The sequence below is a fragment of the Furipterus horrens genome, unplaced genomic scaffold, assembly GCF_987537825.1.
Source record: "Furipterus horrens unplaced genomic scaffold, mFurHor1.1.pri manual_scaffold_10, whole genome shotgun sequence".
NCBI classification, from domain to species: domain Eukaryota; kingdom Metazoa; phylum Chordata; class Mammalia; order Chiroptera; family Furipteridae; genus Furipterus; species Furipterus horrens.
In genome coordinates this window covers 29,879,942-29,900,450 of record NW_028327180.1, presented here as the reverse complement: position 1 = coordinate 29,900,450, position 20,509 = coordinate 29,879,942, and positions in this window count along the sequence as shown.

The window sequence follows — 20,509 nt, the reverse complement described above, 5'->3', positions numbered from 1 at the left end:
GCACCAAGAGAATCTGTGGTCATTAATGCTTTTCACCTAATATTGTCAATACTTCACCATCCAAATATCATTAGGTGCCTTTTTATGTTCAGACTAACTCAGAACCACATGGAGATTTTTTTGTTTTAATGTACTTCTAGATATCTTTTATATAATGAAGAGGAAACCACAAAACAGGTGGAAAGTAGTGGTGAATTAACCAAATGAGACTAAGATGTCCCAATAAAAATGCCTTTATTGCATGATTATAAATTGTCTTGCAATTATACAACTTAATATAAAAATGTTTTTAGTAGACTGACGTTATCATTCTGAGAGCTAGTGAGAGATTCAATCACTGATGTCAGTAGCAGAGTGAGAATTAATTCACAGTAAAGAGATGGTATCAAGTGTATAATCCTATGAGGATGACCATCGCTGATCAGTGGCAAAGCGCATTATATGGCAGCAAAACTTTAAACATGGAAGCAGAACACCTAGACTGTTTTCCCAGCAGCTCTGCCAATAGATCACTTTTAAATAAATCACTTTATGTCTCCAAGTCTTCCTTCTCTTATATTCAAAAGTGGGTAATACCATTGTCAGCCTGTGTTGCAATATTGTAAAGATCACTTGTAGTAACATAAGGGAACTATAAATCAATGTATTTAGGCATAAATGTATTAATTCATGTAATCATTTGCTAAATAACCATTCCTTAACTATTTCTTAATGAACACTCAAAATTTACGTTCACAAAGTTCTTTCGAGATAGGTGGAGATTTGGTCACTGATTGACTTGAATAATCATTACAAGCATTTGAAGAATATACTTTCTGTCAAGATTATGTTAGATCTTCTCAATATTAAAAAACAGAAAATATGTCATTACTACCCTCAGAAAATCTTTAGGTACCATTTCCTTGATAAAAAAAAAAATAATAATAATGATTTGCACAAAAACAGACTTTTAGCACAGTTATAAAACAAGTATTTAGACCTCCGGTTTTATTAAGTTATTATAGTAACATATTTTACCTTATTTCCACAGAAGTATATTAATATCTGTACACTAAATTGTTTCATTTCTAAATATAAACTTATTAAATGACAAAATCATAGCAATCTCTATGGTAACAAATTCTATGTTGATACTAAATGTCGATGTAAACAACATATTTCAAACAAAAAGCTCATCAATGCATGTAGCAATATAGATTCCAATCAAAAAGAAAATACAATAATGGACTGAATGACAAGTCTAACTACTTCTATTGTATCAGCTAATTTTTTGAAACATGAATGTGTTTTGTTGACTGTAGTTTTCTTTTTCCCTTCATTCCAAGCAGGTTGTCAGACCCACTATTTTCTTACCTTGTGGCTTTTTGGACACAGAAATAAAATCTGATTGTATCTTTTTAAATATCTAAATTCACTGAAGACATAATGTCAGGTATCCCAGAGCAAGAAGGGACAGAGAAAAGAGACATTTCACCATTCAGAAAAGGGGACCGAATGTTGAAAACATGTCTAGGGAGTTCCATTATCTGAAAGCAAGGTCAGAACTCAGAGACACCTACTTGGTGCCTCTCAGGTGTGGCTAGAGCAGATTCACAGCATGGGGTTGGGGGGTGGTGATTAGAATATCAGACTGACCACGACCAGAGGGGAGGCAGGAGGGGAGAAATGGTGGAAAGAAGGGTAAAGAACTAGTCAAAGAACATGTATGAATGACTCATGGACATCGGTGTGGGAATGGACTGTGGGAGTGGAGGAGGGTGGGCTGGGCAGAGGAGGGCAAAGGGGGAAAAATTGGAACTGTAATAGAATAACAATTTTTAAAAAAGAAAATCATGTGTTATGTACCAAACTACAAATAATTTTGATGGAATGTCATTGTTTCTGTGTTTGAAAGAACCTGATATTTAAGTTATTTATATCTTGATAATGAAATAAATGATGTACCTTGTCTCAATATGTACAGAAAAGACAGAACAAAAAGCTGTCTACCACCTAGGCAGCTCTGTACCTGCACACATTGCAATGAACAGCCATGTATTTTTAAAAATCTTTTATTTTAAGCATAATTGTTGCCATATTTCAAAGACCTTTAGAGCAAATGAAACATTAGCATTGTGGTATTTATTATATTGATATTCTGCCTTATATTGCAGGGTGGGGCTGAAAAAAATGTCTTCATTGTTATCAACAGAATTTGTGGTTAATTAAAAATGAGGGACTTGGGAAAATATTTATAATTAGTTTATAAATGTCTACTAAACATCTTCCTTCAAACAAAGACTTAGTGACTTTCCAATGAATAAAAAAAAATTTTTTTACAAAAAATAAACTCAGCTCAACAGTAATCATATTAATGCAATTTTTGGAAGATCCAAGTTTTACAAAAACATTGAATTGCACCATGTCATTTTTAATTATTTACTGAAAATTAAATCTTGTTCACTTTTATGTAGTGGTTTTGGGGTAATAATATTAATTTATCAACTTATGATAATATATATTAAATATTGTTATTCATGCTAGATTTAATTTGATATTTATCATCTGTTTTTGAATTTAATGTATTATATATTGAGTTTTACTGATTTTTTCTTATTTTATGTAGTCTTAACACTTTACTACTAATATTATTGCCATTGTTGGTGAACAAGCAATAAAAATGCTAATATTACTATTTTGGTCTCCTATTGCAATCACTTATCCCAGCCTTGCCAAACTCATTTGTGCCTCCGAAACAGCAGAAAATCAGCAGGACTGAGGGTATGACCTGAAAGACTGTTATGTGCCGAAACAATAGGTGTGTCAGCAGCAGTGACCCCAGAGGTATTCCTAGGGTTTTAATGGGAACACATAACTAGAGGGAGAAAGTCCACAAAGAACTGAGAATAACTTTCCTGTCTTCCCAAAGAGAAAATAAAATTACAAATGATTTATTTTAATATTATAATTCTTGCACACCAGCAACTGCAAATGCATACTTTTACACCTTGCTATTTTTCTCTTATCCATACTTAAGCCTGCATTATATCTTGTCTGCCCTTTGGTCTACTCTACCAAGTTGTCTGTTTAGAGTTTGGGTTCACAGAAAACATGACATCTTCCATTGAGTCTTTCCTCTTTGCAAAATATCCCCTCCAGATCTCTCTTAAGTTTGATTGTAAGGCTCTTAGTGGCCAAGACTCAGAAACAACTGAAGTGTCTTTTGATAGATGATTGGATAAAGAAGGTGCAGTACATGTATACAATGGAATACTACTCACCCATAAGAAAACATGAAATACTGCCATTTGTGACAACATGGATAGATCTTAATATCATGCTATGCAAAATAAGTCAGACAGAAAAAATTAAGAACCATATGGTTTCACTCATATGTGGGATATAAGACTGAAAGCAGCAAACAAGAAAAACCAAAAACAAACAAAAACTCATAGAAACAGACAACAGTATGGTGGTTACCAAAGGTAAAGGGGGTCAAATACATGGTGACGTTAGATGGTAGGCACATAATGCAATATAAAGATGATGTGTCATAGAATTGTACACTTGAAACTTATGTAAGTTTATTACCATTGTCACCCAAAAAAATTTAAAAGAGAAATAGCAGTTTGTACATTGCATTTAAATTATTTGTACTTACATTTTGTTTTTTTAATAATTTCCATGTTCTTCAATAAAGAGACCTTATATATCTCACCTTAGTATTCTCATCAATAATTACCATGGAGCTCTATCTCTAGCATTTTTCATTGTAAATATTCCACTTTGGTAATATTACTTCAGGTTATAATCTTACCTGAACAGCATGCAACACTCTTCTTCTGACTTGTCCTACCTACTTGTAATTTTTTTCCTGTGAATTCTGGAAACTCATCTGTTTAGGCTCTCCTTATACTGTTTACAATCCTCGTTTTCTGCTTCTTTTAACAGTTATTACTTCCAAACTATAATGCTTCCTTAGAATTACTACAGAATTGGCCCATTTATCTTCTTGATCTATATACTTTGTGCCATTGCAGAGACTCTACAATTTCATTCTCCATAGACAACTCCAAATAGTGTTGATTTCACATCTTGAGCTTAACCTCTGTATCCATCTGGTCTCCAATCTCCTATCTCTTCCTTCTCCATCCTAGGGATCAGTGTAAATGTTAAATGGGAACTAATAACAACAAAGCACAGGCAAAGTAACATTCCAGATAAGTTTTGAAAGTAGACCTATAAAATTTATTCTGTGGCATATAAAAATAAAAGAATTTTGAAAAGAAGACTGTTTTGTAACCTGAATAACTAGTAACCATTCAACTAGCTTGAATGATGGTGCCTTTTACTGAGATGAGAAACACAAGAGAAGTAGTCAGTTATATGTTGGGGTAGTGTTCATTTATAAACAAGGAAAATCTTAAAGATTAATTTATGGACTGTACATACAAGTGGCACTATCAAATAAAAGAGATTTATACTTGTATATGGTGTGTTTGTGTGTGTGTGTGTGTGTGTGTGTGTGTGGAGAGAGAGATTGGTCAGGTCTGAAAATCTAATACATTAATGTATAGATAGCATTTAAAGCCAATGAAAAAGATTATTTTAAGAAATGAGTAAAGATAGAAAGAAAACAAGATGGCGGAGGAGTAAGTGGAAGCTACACTAACTTCCTCCTAGAACTAGTCTGGATTTACAATGTAATTTTGGAGAAATCATCTGGAATAACGAACCGAACACCAGCTGGAGAGAAGTCTTATAACCACGGAGAGACAGAAAAGGCCGCTACATCACAACGTGACCGGTAGGGAGTGCGGAGACGTGGAAGGGCTGGCTGGGCTCCCACGGGTGGCAGCTGAAGGGGCTGAGAAACAGCTCAGCAGCCGGGGATTCCCCCTGAGAAGGGCAGGGTCTAAACCCCCAGCTGGGCTTCCCAGCCTACAGCGACAGAGTGGAAAGTAAAATAGTATCAGCTGTGAAAAGCGAAAAGCCACAGGCTTTCTTGCTAGCCGGAGAGAAACAGCAGGAGAAAAAGAGCTCTTAAGTGGATCACATACGAAAATATTTTGGCCACCACTTACCCTGGGCTCAAGCAGAGGGAAGGCAGAGAGGACTGGAGACACTTGGGGAGAATTTGGCACGGTGGCTCTGAGGGGAGAACTGGAGGAGCAGCTGACTGGGTCCCAGTGCTGACTCATCCCCAGTACTGCGGGTAGACCATTCCCCTCCAAGTGGCGTCAGCCTGAGGGGAAGCAAAAGCCCTGCCTACAGGAATTAAGCTGCCACACCCACAGTCCTTAAGCCTGACAGCTAATCACAGATTGAATAGATTAACAATCAAAGAAGACAGACAACAGCAGTAGATCCCTGGAAGTCTCCAACAGGCTGCCTAGGGCCAGACTGGTACACGATCTGACACCACCAGAGGCAGATCCAGGAAGTGCAGATCATTCCAAGAAGCACCAACAAACAATAGGAGTCAAAAAAATGGGGAGACAGAGAAACAACCTCCCATCAAAAGGAAAGGTAGAATCCCCAGAAAGAGTGCTAAATGAAATAGAGGGGAGCGAACTATCAGATATGGAATTCAAAACATGGATTATGGAGAAGCTGAATGAGCTCAGCGGAAACTTCAAAGAACTCCAGAAAAACTACAAGGAACTCACAGAAAATTACGTGAGCATGAAAAAGGACATAGAAGCTATCAATAAGAGCCAGGAGGAAATGAAAAATACGATCTCTGAATTGAAGAACACAGTAGAAGGAATTAAAAGCAGGCTAGAGGAAGCAGAAGATCGGATCAGCGAGCTGGAGGACAACCTACACAAAAACTCCCAGACAATGCAACAAAATGAAAAAAGACTGAACAAGACTGAAGAGGTTCTAAGACAGCTGCAGGACAACATGAAACGTAATAATATCCGTATCATAGGAATTCCAGAAGGAGAAGAAGAGCAAGGGATAGAAAACCTCTTTGAGAAACTAATGACAGAAAACTTTCCTAACATGACGAGAGAAAGAGTCACGCAAGTCCAGGAAGCACAGAGGGTCCCAATGAAGATGAACCCCAACAGGCTCACTTCAAGACACATCATAATTAAAATGCCAACATTCAAAGACAAAGAGAGAATCCTAAAAGCAGCAAGAGAGAAACAACTAATAACATACAAGGGAGCTCCAATAAGGCTATCATCAGATTTCTCAGCAGAAACACTACAAGCCAGAAGGGAATGGCAAAAAATATTCCAAGCAATGAAAAACAAAGGCCTACAACCAAGAATACTCTACCCAGCAAGGCTTTCATTCAAAATGGAAGGTGAAATAAGGAGTTTCCAAGACAAAAGAAGGCTAAAAGAATACATCTCCACCAAACCAGCATTGCAAGAGATGCTAAAGGGTCTGCTTTAAGAAGATGAAGAAACAGAGAGACAGAGAGGAACACGAGTACAAAGGGGGAAAATGACAATGAATAAGTACTGAAAGAAAGAAGGAACTTCTACCATTTGCAACAACATGATTGGAACTAGAGAGAATTATGCTTAGCGAAATAAGCCAGGCAACAAAAGAAAATTACCTTATGCTGTCACCTGTTACAGGAAACTAATGAACACAAACAAATGAGCAAAATTGAACCAGAGGTATGTAAACAAGGAATAAACTAACAGTAACAAAGGGAGAGATGGGAGGGAGAGAAGGGGTAAGAAGGGGAAGGGTCTAGTCAAAGAACATGTATGAATGACCCATGGACATGGACAACTGGGTGGGGACTGACTGTGGGGGGGGGCAGGGTGCAGGGAAGCAAGAGGGGGAAAAAAAGTGAGACAACTGTAGTGGAAAAACAAACAAACAGAAAATTTTTTAGTGGGGGGGGAATAAAAATATAAAGAATAGAAATGCAAGTTCAGTGAATATTAGAAGGACAAGGATTTTCCTTCCGATAAGACAGTCCTACAGATTTAGAGACTTGTATGTGGGTTATGTTACATAAATTAACATGTGTTTTCTGTTTTCAAAGGGCATAAGCCTACAATCTCATTACCTGAGTGATTATCTGTATGCATAGGCCTCACTTAATCCTGTCTGCATTGCTGCCTCCTGAGACTCAATGGTTTGGCTGAACTAAGTGGCTGGGTTGGTGAAGAACGGGGTGGTCTGTGGGCTTCACTTTAAAACTGGTTTCTCTTTTCTATCCTAATGGCTTGGACAGAAAAAGCCCAGAGGCCTGAGATGGGGGAAACCTAAAATATTTCCCTCAGTCCAAAATAAGTATAATGGGCAAAAGGGTTTTGGACAGGTGAGAGGTACCTGGCACACCTTCCTCCAAAGAAGCCCTTCTTTTCCCTAATGTGGGACATTGAAAAATTAATACCTGTCTTTTGTCATCTAGTGGTTACGGATTAAATGATGTCCTTTAACCCTGTTGCCCCCAGAATACAACAAGGATGCCAGCCTGTCAAACCAAGCATGCCGTTGTCCAGAGACAGCCAACCAACCTGGAGTCTGCACGATCCTTCCCCTTGTGGGAAGGCCACCCTCCCCTCCACATCCCCACTCTTATTAGGGATTTCTTGACCCACGGGTAGGTAGGACGACGACCATGTCCAGCTTGAAGCAGCTAGAGGAGCTCGAGACCTTCATCCATTGTCCTTTATAAGATTGTAAAGGGTCTTAAGTCTGAGAGGGAGGAATTGTTATTTTTTATTGTTAAAATATTTAACTAATTAATTAATTAATTTTAAAAAAAGAAGAAGAAGAATATATGAAAGGGTGAGGCGGGAGAGCTTGTATGTACGACCCATGGGCATGGACTTGGAGAGGGGATTGTTGGGGAAGGGGGGTGCTGGGCGGAGGGGAGCAAAGGGGAAAAAAAAATTGGAACTATTGTAACAATATAATCAATAAAATATACTTAAAAAAAAAAAAAAAAAAAAGAAATGAGTAAAGATAGAATAAAAAGAAATCCAAAAGAGAAACATTGGAGTACCTCAATATTTATAAGCTGGAAATCAAGTACTGAGTGTTGGAAAATATAATTAAAAAATGAAAATCCTGTCAAACTACAAAACTTCACAAAGGCAGGAGACAAAACAGTGTTATTATTGAAGAAGCATTACACTAGAATGTAAGGTGCATCACAGCAATCTGCTCAGAGACTGCCAAGACAGAAAAAACTCCCCTTTTATATAGCCAAGTGGACACAACTCATTATATATATGTAAGATCAACAACTAATCCTCAATAAGAGGACTTGACATACAAATTTCCTTCTAGATTCACTGGGTAATTGGGGTGACCATCTGTGTTATCTCATTGGCTTTATCCAAAGGAAAAATAAATTTCTCAAGTATTTATCACAGGAGATAGTTTTGCAACTTGGAGCAAGACACCCACCAAAGTTAAGCTCCCACTGTCCCACAGAGACTGGGGGACAGGAGCCCTATCTTCTTGATGATTACATTTTAAAGAGATGCCTCTCAGGTCATTGAAAAAGACATCCTTGGGTCTTAAAGCTGGCAAAAGACTTACTTAGCCATTAAAATTATTCACACACATTTCAAAAGGACAGAGGAAAAAAATCTTACCATTACAAGTTTGTTTTCTTTTAACCAAATAATATTCTAAGTATGGGATAGAAGTATCTTTCTTCCTTTTTCATTAGGAAGAATTATCTCGTTTTTCTTTTTCATTTTTTATTTACCCTTATATGTTTAAAAGAGGAAAACTAGGAGCACATGAAGCCTTAGAAGGCAAGAGGGGAAAAACATAATGATTTTACATATGTATATGTTGCAAAATGATTGCCACAATAAGTTAACATCTATCACTTCACATAATTACAATTTTTTTCTTGTGATGAGAACTTAAGAACTACTCCTTATCAACTTTCAAATATACAGTCTTGTTAAGCATAGTCACCACGTTACGCATTACATCCTCAGATCTTATTTATCCTACATCTGAAAGTGTGTACCTTTTGGATACCTTCACTCATTTCTCTCACCCTTCAAAACCCTCCCCCCACTTCTGGCAATGGCAAATCTATAAATATATATTCATTCCATCTATAAGTAAGATTTCTCTCCAAATTTTGTACAAAAATCTCTTGTGGCCCACTCTAACTGGAGACATATGGAGGCATTCTAGGCAATGTAGTTTAGCTTAGCCAAATTTACATGTTGCAAATCCACCACAGTTCCAAATGCATATACTAATAACAAATAAAAGTGAATAGACTAGGCATCTCTGTCAATATATTTTTTAAAGGGGCATAATAATGATGCCAAAAAGTTTAAATAAAAAACATTATAATAAAAAGGATTTTTAAAATAGAAAACAAATATACAATAAAAAAGATTAACAAAGCCAGAAGCTTATCTTTGGAGGCTTTTATTAAAAATTGACAAACCATTAGAGAGATGAATTAAAAGGGCCGGGGTGACAAAAGAGAAGTCTCAAAAACTATTATCGCAAATAAAAAATGTATTAGTTAAGATGCCACATAAGAGAATATTAAGAGGAAAATTATACCAGTGCTCTTTAAAATTTAAATAAAAGGACAAATTTGGAGGAAAAACTGTCATTTACTGAACTTATGCAAAAAGAACTAGGAAACCTAACTAATCCTATAATCATTAAAACAATTGGATTACTGTTTTCCACATTGGCTGCACCAGTCTGCATTCCCGTCAACAGTGCAGTAGGGTTCCCGTTTCTCCACATCCTCGCCAGCACTTGTTGTTTGTTGATTTGTTGATGATGGCCATTCTGACTGGTGTAAAATGGTATCTCATTGTGGTTTTTATTTGCGTCTCTCTGATGGCTAATGATGTTGAGCATTTTTTCATGTGTCTATGGACTTTCTGTATGTCCTCTTCGGAGAAGTGTTTGTCCAGGTCCTTTGCCCATTTTTTAATTGGGTTGTTTGTTTTCTTGATGTTGAATCATATAAGCTCTTTATATATTTTGGAAATCAGTTCCCTGTCTGTGATGTCATTGGCAAATATGTTTTCCCATATGGTTGGTTTCCTTTTCATTTTGCTGATGTTTTCTTTTGCTGAGCAGAAACTCTTTAGTTTGATATAATCCCATTTGTTTATTTTTTTCCTTTATTTCTCTTGCCTTAGGAGATGTATCCGTGAAAATATTGCCATGTGGGATATCTGAAATTTTCTTACCTATGTTTTCCTCTAGGACTTCTATGGTGTCATGGCTTACATTTAAGTCTTTGATCCATCTTGAGTTTATTCTTGTGTGTGGTGTAAGTTGGTGGTCTAGTTTCATTTTTTTGCAGGTCCCTATCCAGTTCTCCCAGCACCATTTGTTAAAGAGGCTCTTCTCGCCCCATTTTATGTTCCTTCCTCCTTTATCAAATATTAGTTGACCATAGAGGCCTGGGTTTATTTCTTGACTCTCTATTCTGTTCCACTGATCTATATGTCTGTTCTTATGCCAGTACCAGACTGTTTTGATCACAGTGGCTTTGTAGTATTATTTGATATCTGGTGTTGTGATTCCTACTGCTGTGTTCTTCTGTCTCAAGATTGCTTTTGCTATTCGGGGTCTTTTTTGGTTCCATATGAATTTTTGGAGTATTTGTTCTAGGTCTGTGAAATATGTCATTGGTATTTTAATAGGGATTGCATTGAATCTATAAATTGCTTTGGGTGATATGGCCATTTTGATGATGTTGATTCTTCCTATCCAAGAGCATGATATTTGCTTCCATTTATTTGTATCTTCCTTAATTTCTTTCTTCAATGTTACGTAATTTTCAGAGTACAGGTCTTTTATATCTTTGGTTAAGTTTACTCCTAGGTACTTTATGTTTCTAGTAAATAGTAATTCCTTTTTTGCCTCTGTCTCTGATATTTTATTATTGGTGTACAGAAATGCCTTAGATTTCTGTATATTTATTTTGTATCCTGCTATTTTGCCAAATTCACTTATATTGAGTAGTCTTTTAGCGAAGTTTATACTATGGAATTACCTCAAAAAACTAAAAATGGAACTGCCTTTTGAACCAGAAATTCCACTGCTAGGATTATACCTGAAAAATCCTAAAACACTAATTCAAAAGAACTTATGCACCCCTATGTTCATTGCAGCACTGTTTACAACAGCTAAGTGCTGGAATCAGCTTAAATGCCCATCTGTAGATGAGTGGATCAAAAAACTGTGGTACATTTACACAATGGAATACTATGCAGCAGAAAGAAAGAAGGAACTCCTGCCATTTGCAACAACATGGATGGAACTAGAGAGAATTATACTTAGTGAAATAAGCCAGGCAAAGAAAGAAAAATACCTTATGCTATCACTTAATACAAGAAACTAAAGAACAACACAAACAAAAGAACTAAATAGAACAAAGAGCAGAATAGCAGTCAATAGGGGGATAAGTAAGAGAAGGGTTTATTCAAGGAACGTGTATAAATGACTCATGGACATGGACAACGAGGAGGGATATGATTGTGGGAGAAAGGGTGGGTTGGGTGGGCGGGAACAATGGGGGGAAAAATGGGACAACTGTAATTGAAAAACCAAAAAGAAAAAAAAGTGAAAAAAATATATATAATTAAATTAGTATTCAACATCTTCCCAAAATGAAAATTTCAGTCTCAAATGACTCCATTGTCTACATTGCCCAACATCTGTCTGCATCTCCTTGCCCAGCACTTTCATTCCTAAGATTCTGATGCAGATGAGTACAAGGATACAATACAACCTATTTAATGTACAACATGAACAATAATGTTCATAGAAGTGTTATTTATAATAGTCCAAAGCTGTGTCAACATGCATTCATCAATAGATTGGATTAAAAAACAACACCATCAACTGAGTAATGCATAGCCAAAACAAACAAAAACAAACAGCAACAACAAAAAAAACTCAAAACCATAGCATCATATAACAACATGAATGAAATTCATTAAGTAGAAAAAGCAGAAAATCAAGAATACAATATTTTATTAATGGATCTATTCACACAAAGTTCAAAAAGGACAATATATTTTTAGGAATGCAAACACAGGAAGCAAAATACTAAGAAAAGCAAGAGTATATTTATTGTTTACAATGGAGGGCTAACAGTGAGAGATGGGATTAGGACTAGGGAGGGGCCCAGGGATGGGTGGGCTTCTGAGGTGCTGGAGAAGTCTTATTTCTGGTTTTGAATGTTTGTTTCTTGGGTTTTCACTTTATAGTTATAAAACTGCATGCACTTTATTCATTCGTTTGTATGTTACGGTTTACAATAAATAAAGAAAAGCTATGATGCTCTAAGACAACATACTCTACACATAGCACATATTATTTCAATTTAGGGGAATCAAATGATAACCTTTCCAAAACCAACCTATCTTTCAGAAAAGTTATCTTCTGCACAGTCAGTTGTTAGAGAAGTTAATAGCATTCTGATTATTTTATGCTGCTGACAACCAAGTCAGACCAGAAATGACTGACTTTAATTTATTCTCAGAAAATGTAACCAGGAGCAAGGTACTTGATGGCTGTGCTCTGAAGTGGCCAATGGCAGATCACCCAGCAGGAGTTGCTACCACTCCTACTAAGCTCTTGAGTCCTCCTCATGAGAAGAGATTTCTTATCATCACTCATTCGAAATCGAGGGATTATATCTAAAAGAGGATAAATTTATGAGATTTCCTCTGCCATTTAGCAAATCTGCTGATCAAAGCTGCAGCTGTGAATCTGAAGCTCAGTCCACATGGGCGCTGTGCCTCAACTGAACAAATGACAGACACGTACTTGACACAGAATCAGTCAAGGTGTAAGAGCAGATTGTATAGGAGAACAAATGGATTTCTGAGTTTATAAATACAGTCTAATTACTACACTTTCAGTGTTGTAAACTGAGACTCAAAAGGTTTGCTAGGTTGCCTCAGGTCACATCTCCAGGAAGAGGAAAGATGAGTCTGATTTCCAGGTGCCTGACACCCAGCCTGATGTTTTTCCTTTTACGCTACCTGTACTCCCTGGACCCAAACTTGGAAGTTCTAATGATCATAACTGTCTCTAATTTTTCTTTCTCATCTCAGACTATACACTTTATGGTTTGCACTCATGTCTCCATTTTAATTACTTACACAAGGTTAGTTCTTTCATGGGTCAAGTCCTCCATGGAAGTAAAAAGACTCCATTTTATAAGCACTTCCTTCTGGAAATGTTAAGTGTTAGTATAAACTAATAGTTTAAAAAAATCCAACTTAATTTCTTAGTAGAGGATTATCACTTTCTTTGTAAATGTTTCTGACAGTTAAATGTCCTGAAGACTAAAGACAATCAGCCTCAGCACAATTTCTGATTTGCTAATTTGAAAATTTTATGAAAATGTGATTAAACCTTTTTAACAGCATTTGTTATATATGCATGCATACCCAATGTCATCCCCCTGTTTGACTGCTAACGGTATAGAAAATGAAAATAATAATTTTAGGGATTACAGTATTTCAAAGCAACCAGTATAGCCTACATCTTACCTCTTTCCCCAGGGGCAGGGTATATATTATTCACAATTGGACAAACCACCTGTGTCCCCAAATACAGAGAACATTGCTCCTATCTCCCTGTGAATCATGCATTGAGACTGAGAAGAGCAACACTATATGCAGTATGCACTTAGAAATTATGTTGGTATAATCAGTTAAATATTGAGTAGAAATGTAAGTACTGAAGATGGAAATGTGAGATGCATTTAATGGACTCTAAAAAATTCACACAGAAAAAGAATATTTGCTTCCAGGAGTCATCTAATTTTTAGAATGTGGCCCTCATGAATAAAACTAAAGTTTAATTTTTACCTTATTTTCTCCATCCTCGCTCCTTTCCCCACTCTATAAAACCTTTTTCTTTATAAAACCTTACTATTTGGAAAGTCCTTACACTTTCATATAAGGTCCAATGTGGCGAATTGAAAAAACCATCTGTGATTCTCTTTCTTTGTGATTCTACAAAATATTAGAGTGTTCCCAAACTCATCTTATTAACAAGTTTTATAACACCTGCACAAGGCAATTGGAGAATTGAAATCTATGTTATATGTAAAAATAGGTTTTAAATGCAGCATGCTTTAAATTTGTTTTTTGCTGATTATGAAGTACTGTAATACATGTTCAGTGTACAAAATTCATAAAGAATGAAAATGTATTTCTTCAAAAGCACTCCTAATGCCATTCTTCTAAACAACTTTTAGTATTTAGATATATCTTATCTCAGTCTTATAATAGTAATGAATATAGTAATAAAACAATCCCAACGCATTAATTCCTATTCTATTATAGGCCCAGTGTATCCATTTTTAGTTACAGAGATGAGGGGTAGAAAGAGAAGGGGGAAGGAGAGAAGAAAGAGGAGGAAAAGAAAGAGAAGGAGGAGGGGGGAAAGGAAAACAAGGGTGAGGAAAAGGCAGGGAGGGAAGGAGAGGAGGGGAAGGAAGAGGGGGAAGAAGGGGGAAGGGAGAGGGTGAGAGGGAAAAAGAAGAAAGGGGAGGGAAGGAGGAAGACAAAAAGGGAAGAAGGTCAAGTTCCTGACTGCATGAGGTTTTATATCAGGGTAAAATTTTCTGACCTGCAGATATTAGAAGAGAGTCCTGAATTCCTGAATGATCTTTGACATAAACTCCTCTATGTTCTTATTAGCATATGCAAATTTCTGGGCTCTTTCCCCAAAATTACAATTCAGAAGTTTTCATGTAGGTTCAAGTAGCCCACAGTTTTTAAATCCCTCCCCTGACTTCAAGTAATTATGATGCATGTGACTTGTTTGCATACATTGAAAAGCATCATGCTTCATTGTTCAATACTGTAGCCACTAATCAATCACATGTGACTACTAAAACTAGTTTTTATTAGCTAAAATTAAAAATTAAATTATAATTACCTATATTTATCTTAATTAAATAAAATTTAAAATTCAGTTTCGCAATCACAGAAGGCACATTTCAAATGCTCAACTGACACATGTAGCTAACAGCTACTGTGTTCGATAGTGCAGATATAAAACATGTCCATCATCACACAAAGTTTGGCTGGACAGTGCTAGTGGACACTGATCAGTCTCCATTCTTTATGTTTATTAGCCAGTTGACAGGTCTGGAGTCAATAATGTCAAGAGAATGGAAGCAGATATTCCAAATCCAGAGGTTCTCTTCAATACTCTGGCCGATAAAGTCATCCTGAGAAGATTCTCTTTGGGATGGTTTCAGAAATTTCTGAACATCATATATAATTCTGGCTCGATGTGGTCAAACCAAAATATATTTCTTATCACTGTTTTCAAAACTGACTACTTGTCTTTTTAAACACACAACAATAAAAAAAGAGAAACACTAGGAATGGTTTATTTTTCTTTCAACACTTTTAGTCCTGCCTTAAAGTAGTACGTACAAAAAAATTATCTCTATAAACATCTTTAAAGAGGACTCAAACCCCAACATTCCAATAACAAAGTCATTTTTCAGCCCTGAGGCCAATTATATAGTGCCAGATAAAATCACTGGTGAGTTAGGACCTTGACAGTCAAATCAAATTATAAAAACCTTAAGTTAAATTTAGGGTCAACATGACCTGGATTAACTATATAGTTCACCTGTTCTAGATTCTAGATACATGCATTCTTAATCTGATCCAAGCTGTGGAGAGAGTGAATTCTCAATAATAAGAACAGCTGACTTATTTCTGCCTCCAACAATGCTGCTGTGAAGTAAGGTAAATACCCACCTGTAAATCCACCATACACTTTCTTAAAGCACAAAGTCAGAATAATTGAAGTACGAGCACGGAAATGTTACCAAGTTTAGGTAATAGTAAGGGTTCTGGAAAGACTTCCCTTCATTATTTTCCTTTTCTTTCTTAATTCTTTATATGTCAAAGAAACCCATAGTTGGGGGGAAATCAACCATGACCTATCTCCACCCTCCAAAAATATATTCCTTAGTTAATTGTTTTAAAATCTCTTTCTATGAAGTAATGTGTGGTCTTGACTTCTTGATTCAATTCCCCAACTTAAAATGTAGCTAATATGATAAGATGACATGATTATACTAATGGATGCATATTAAAACCTCATCATTTATTTTTAAGTAAGTTTAAAGAGTATATAAAAAAAGCATATCAATTGCATTTCTGTATATTAACAATAAAACATCTGAAAATAAATAAAAACTATCTCATTCACTATAGCATCAAAATGATAAAATACCCAGGAATAAGTTTAAGAAAGTCAAAGATCTGTACAATAAAGACTAAGACTTTGCTGAAAGAAAACACAAATGGAGGGACATTAATGTTTACAGATTACAGGAGTTAATATTGTAAAAACACCCATGCTACTAAAAGTCATCTATAGATTCAACACAATCCCTGTCAAAATCTCAATGGCATTTTTTCACAGAAATAAAAAAACCAGTCCTAAAATTAGTATGGAATCACAGAAGATTCTAAATAGACAAAGCAATCATAAAGAAGAAAAATAAAACCGGAGGCATCACATTTCCTGGTTTCAAAATATACCACAAAGTTATAGTAATTAAAACAGCATGGTACAAACAAAAATAATGACCTAGACCAATGGAACAGAGTAGAGAGTCCACAATGAAACACCTGTATATAAACTTAAGCAATATTTAATAGGTGAGCCAAGAATGTCCAATGGGTAAAAGATGGTCTCTTCAACAAATGGTGCTGGGAAACCAGGGAACCACATGCAGAAAAATGAAATTGGATTCCCATATTACACCACTAACAAAAATTAACACAAAATGGATCAGAAACTTAAACATAATGCCTGAAACTCCAAAAAGAAAATAAAGGAAAGAAGTTCTTTAGTACTGGTTTTGTCAATGATTTTATTCATATAACATCAAAAGCACAAACAAAAGGGAAAAAAAATCAACAAGTGGGATTACATCCTACTTGAAAGCCTCTGCACTGTGAGAGAAACAATCAACAAAATGAAAAGGGAGCCCATGGAATGGGAGAAATCTTTGCAGACCATAGAGCAAAAAGTTAAGAACCGAAATGCAGGGGTGGGCAAAGTCGGTTTACAGTTGTGAGTTTAAGAACAGTTCACTTCTGCATTATTACTAATTATTGCATTTTTTCCATACAAAAAACTATAAACCCACTTTTGCCCACCTCTGTATATAAAAATCTTCCACAACTCAGTAACAACAACAACAAAAATTTCACGTAAAAAAAAATGGACAGAGGAACTACGAAAGTTTTCCAAAGAAGTCATTCAAATGACAAACTGGTACAGAAAAAGGAGCTCAACATCACCAATCATCAATGAAATGCAAATCAAAACCACAATGAGCTTAGCTCCTCACAGCTGTTAGAATGGCTATAATCAAAAAGACAAGAAATAAGTGTTGGTGAGAAAGTGGAGAAAAGGGAGCCCTTGTGTATGTATTGTTGATGAAATTATATACTGTTCAACCACTATGGAGAACAGTATGGAGGTGCCTCAAATATTAAAAATAGAACTACCATATGAGCCAACAAACCACATTTCTGGGTATATATCCAAAAGAAATGAAAACAGGTTCTCAAAAGAAATGTGTGTACTTCTATTTTTATTGCAGCATTATTCACAATAGACAATATATGGAAATAGAGTAAGTTGTCAACGAATGAGTAAGAAGATACTGTGTACATACATACATACACACACACACAATGATACAATGGAATACTAATTCAGCCATGGGAACATAAGGAAATCCCATCATTTGCAACAACATGGATGAAACAAGGTGATTAGGCTGAGATAAATTCGAGGAAGGCAATACTGTATGATGTTTCTTACATGTAGAATCTATAACGAACTGAACTCAAAGAAACAGTGAAATAGTGATTACTAGGGGGTTGGGGAGTGGAAGAATAGGAGAGATGCTTTAAAAGGTGCATACTTTTAACTAGTAGATAAATAAATTTTGAGAATCTAATACATATTACAGTGATTATAGACAACAAAACTGTATTATCAACATTAAACTTGCTAAGGGAAATAGATCTTAAATGTTCCCACCACTAGGAGAAATGACTACTATGTGACATGAAAAGGGGTTAACTAATGCTACAATGGCATTCATACTGTAATATGAGTGAATCAATTCAATATATTGTACCCCTTAAATTTACACAATGTTATATATCACTTATATCTGAGTAAATAAATATACTCCTTCTTGGTAGCAAGTGGATACCCCTCTATAAACATCATTACAGGGGGTTATAAACACTTCTCTAAATGTAATACGTAAGTGCTATCTAAATAAATAATGAAATAAAGAATAGAAAAGAATAAAAATTGTGTAATTCACTTCTACAATAATAACTGGGAAAAATTTAATTGGCAGAGCTATTTAGAGGCAGTTGTGTTTCAGTTTAAAAAAAAAACTAGCATTAATACTTTCAAATGCCAATAGAAACTATTCTGAAAAAAAAGCTAACTCTTGGTAACATTTTATTGTTTAGGATAAATTTGTTTTAGTTGGAAGAGTATTAGTTTTCTTAGATAAATTATAGTTTAGTTGATTGCTCTGTGCAAATACTTATTAAAACAATTTTTAGAAAGAAATTTGATATGACCTGAAACACGTAATGTCAACTTTAATTCTTACACAAATTAACATCACAGGATATAAATCCACAGAAAAGAGGATTTGTAATGAAAATTGCAATAGAACTGTCACTCTGGCAGAAGTGACAAATTCTGTTATAATTGAGGTCAGAGTGCTTTGTTAATTCAAATGTGAAGTAGCAGATGAGTATGAAACATGAAATAAACTGTATATAACTAATGCCACCACCAAATTTTTCTATTTCATGAATTTCCTTCAATGATAATAGTTTAACCATCAATGTATCTCTTCTTGATCTCTCAGATAGCCCAAACATATTTTATTATTCAGTGTGTTTTATCTGAAGATTCCCTCTGATGGTATACATGTTCAAGTTATGTCTTCTTATTAAAACTGCGTATTCATTAAAAGCAGGCATGTGGGAGGGTACTCCTGACAGCAAAGGCAGAGTTGAAAGGTCAACACTGCAAACTCAAATGTTCATTTGAGCTGGGGCGGTGCTGACCTCAGCAACAGTGCAATGCCAGCTAGGTGTGTGCTGTGAACACGGGCAGGGTCCCAACAAATCTGTTCCCTCCAGGCTTCCTATTGATTGGCAAGTCAGTCACAACCTTTACAATATGTCATTTCCTGCTTAGGGAGAGTTTCTATTATTGGCAGCAAAGAGCACTGACTGATAACCCAGAAGTAATAAAGAGAGTCAAAAGTGCAGGCTTCCAGTTATCAGCCATTTAACAGTGTGATTCAGGAGGTAAATGCAGAGAGGTTGTTCCTAAGGCTTGGGCTATGAAGAGCTGGGATCATTATAGATTTATTCTGTTTAACCGTGTTCTTGAATTCAAACACCCATCAAACATGTTCAGTAAAACAGAAAAAGATCATGTTTTTCACATTATAAACCAGTTTTTCAGGTGAAAATGTTGAATTGTTTAATAAAATATCAATTTATTTAAAGACTTACTGAATAGGAAGTGTCAATCATTCCGTCTTTTCTCAAGCAAGACATAAGTATGACTTTCACTTGGAAGTCTAATAAACTAATTCCTCTTTTCAAAGAACAGCATACTCAAAAAGGACTAAAACACTGTCAAAGATTCTTTTTCACTTGGAAGGAGTTATTATAAGGGTATTTTCAAGCTAAGTGTTCTAAAAATCCATGAAACCAAAGAAAACCTTCTAAAACAGTATAGGAAAATGCATCCCTGAATAATAGCATGCAATTACAGACAGTTCAATGACAGAAGGGAGAAAAAACCATGCGATAAATACAAAAATCAGTTCACCATTATTGATATTACACAGTCCCAACTTGAAGAAACTGCAGCAGAGTCACTCAGATTCTTTTTTAATTAATATACCAGTCTTAATAAAAAAATAAAATAACCAAATTGAACTAGGGCCCACAGCAGCCATGGTCAAAAATAGAGAATAACACAAAGTTGACCTGAAAAGAAAGACAAATGTAGGATAGCAGCACTGACCTGATTAAAACGTTTTTCTAGGATATGTACAATATGCTTCAGAAGGAACTAGAATGGAAGGCCTAAATCACATTGTAGCTGCACATATATTTTATTTAGATCTATTTTATTATTTTGATATACATTATTTAAATGAACAGATTAGCATCTACATACATTTCATTCTACATCAGCATTCACATAACTTCTAATGAAGAAAATACTTTCACTATTAATAAAGAGAAGCAGCTGAAAACATAACTGAACAGATTTTGTGCCCTACACTGAGTAGACCAACTTCGGGAAGATTCTCCTCTAGAGATTTGAATGCAGGCTTTCCTGTTTGGGCATGCCTCTATGACCTATTTTAATCCCATTCTGATTTTCCTTAAAAAAATTTACTTACATGCATTACATACATCTCATGGCTCCATCCTTTAATTATCTATAATATGAAATTAAT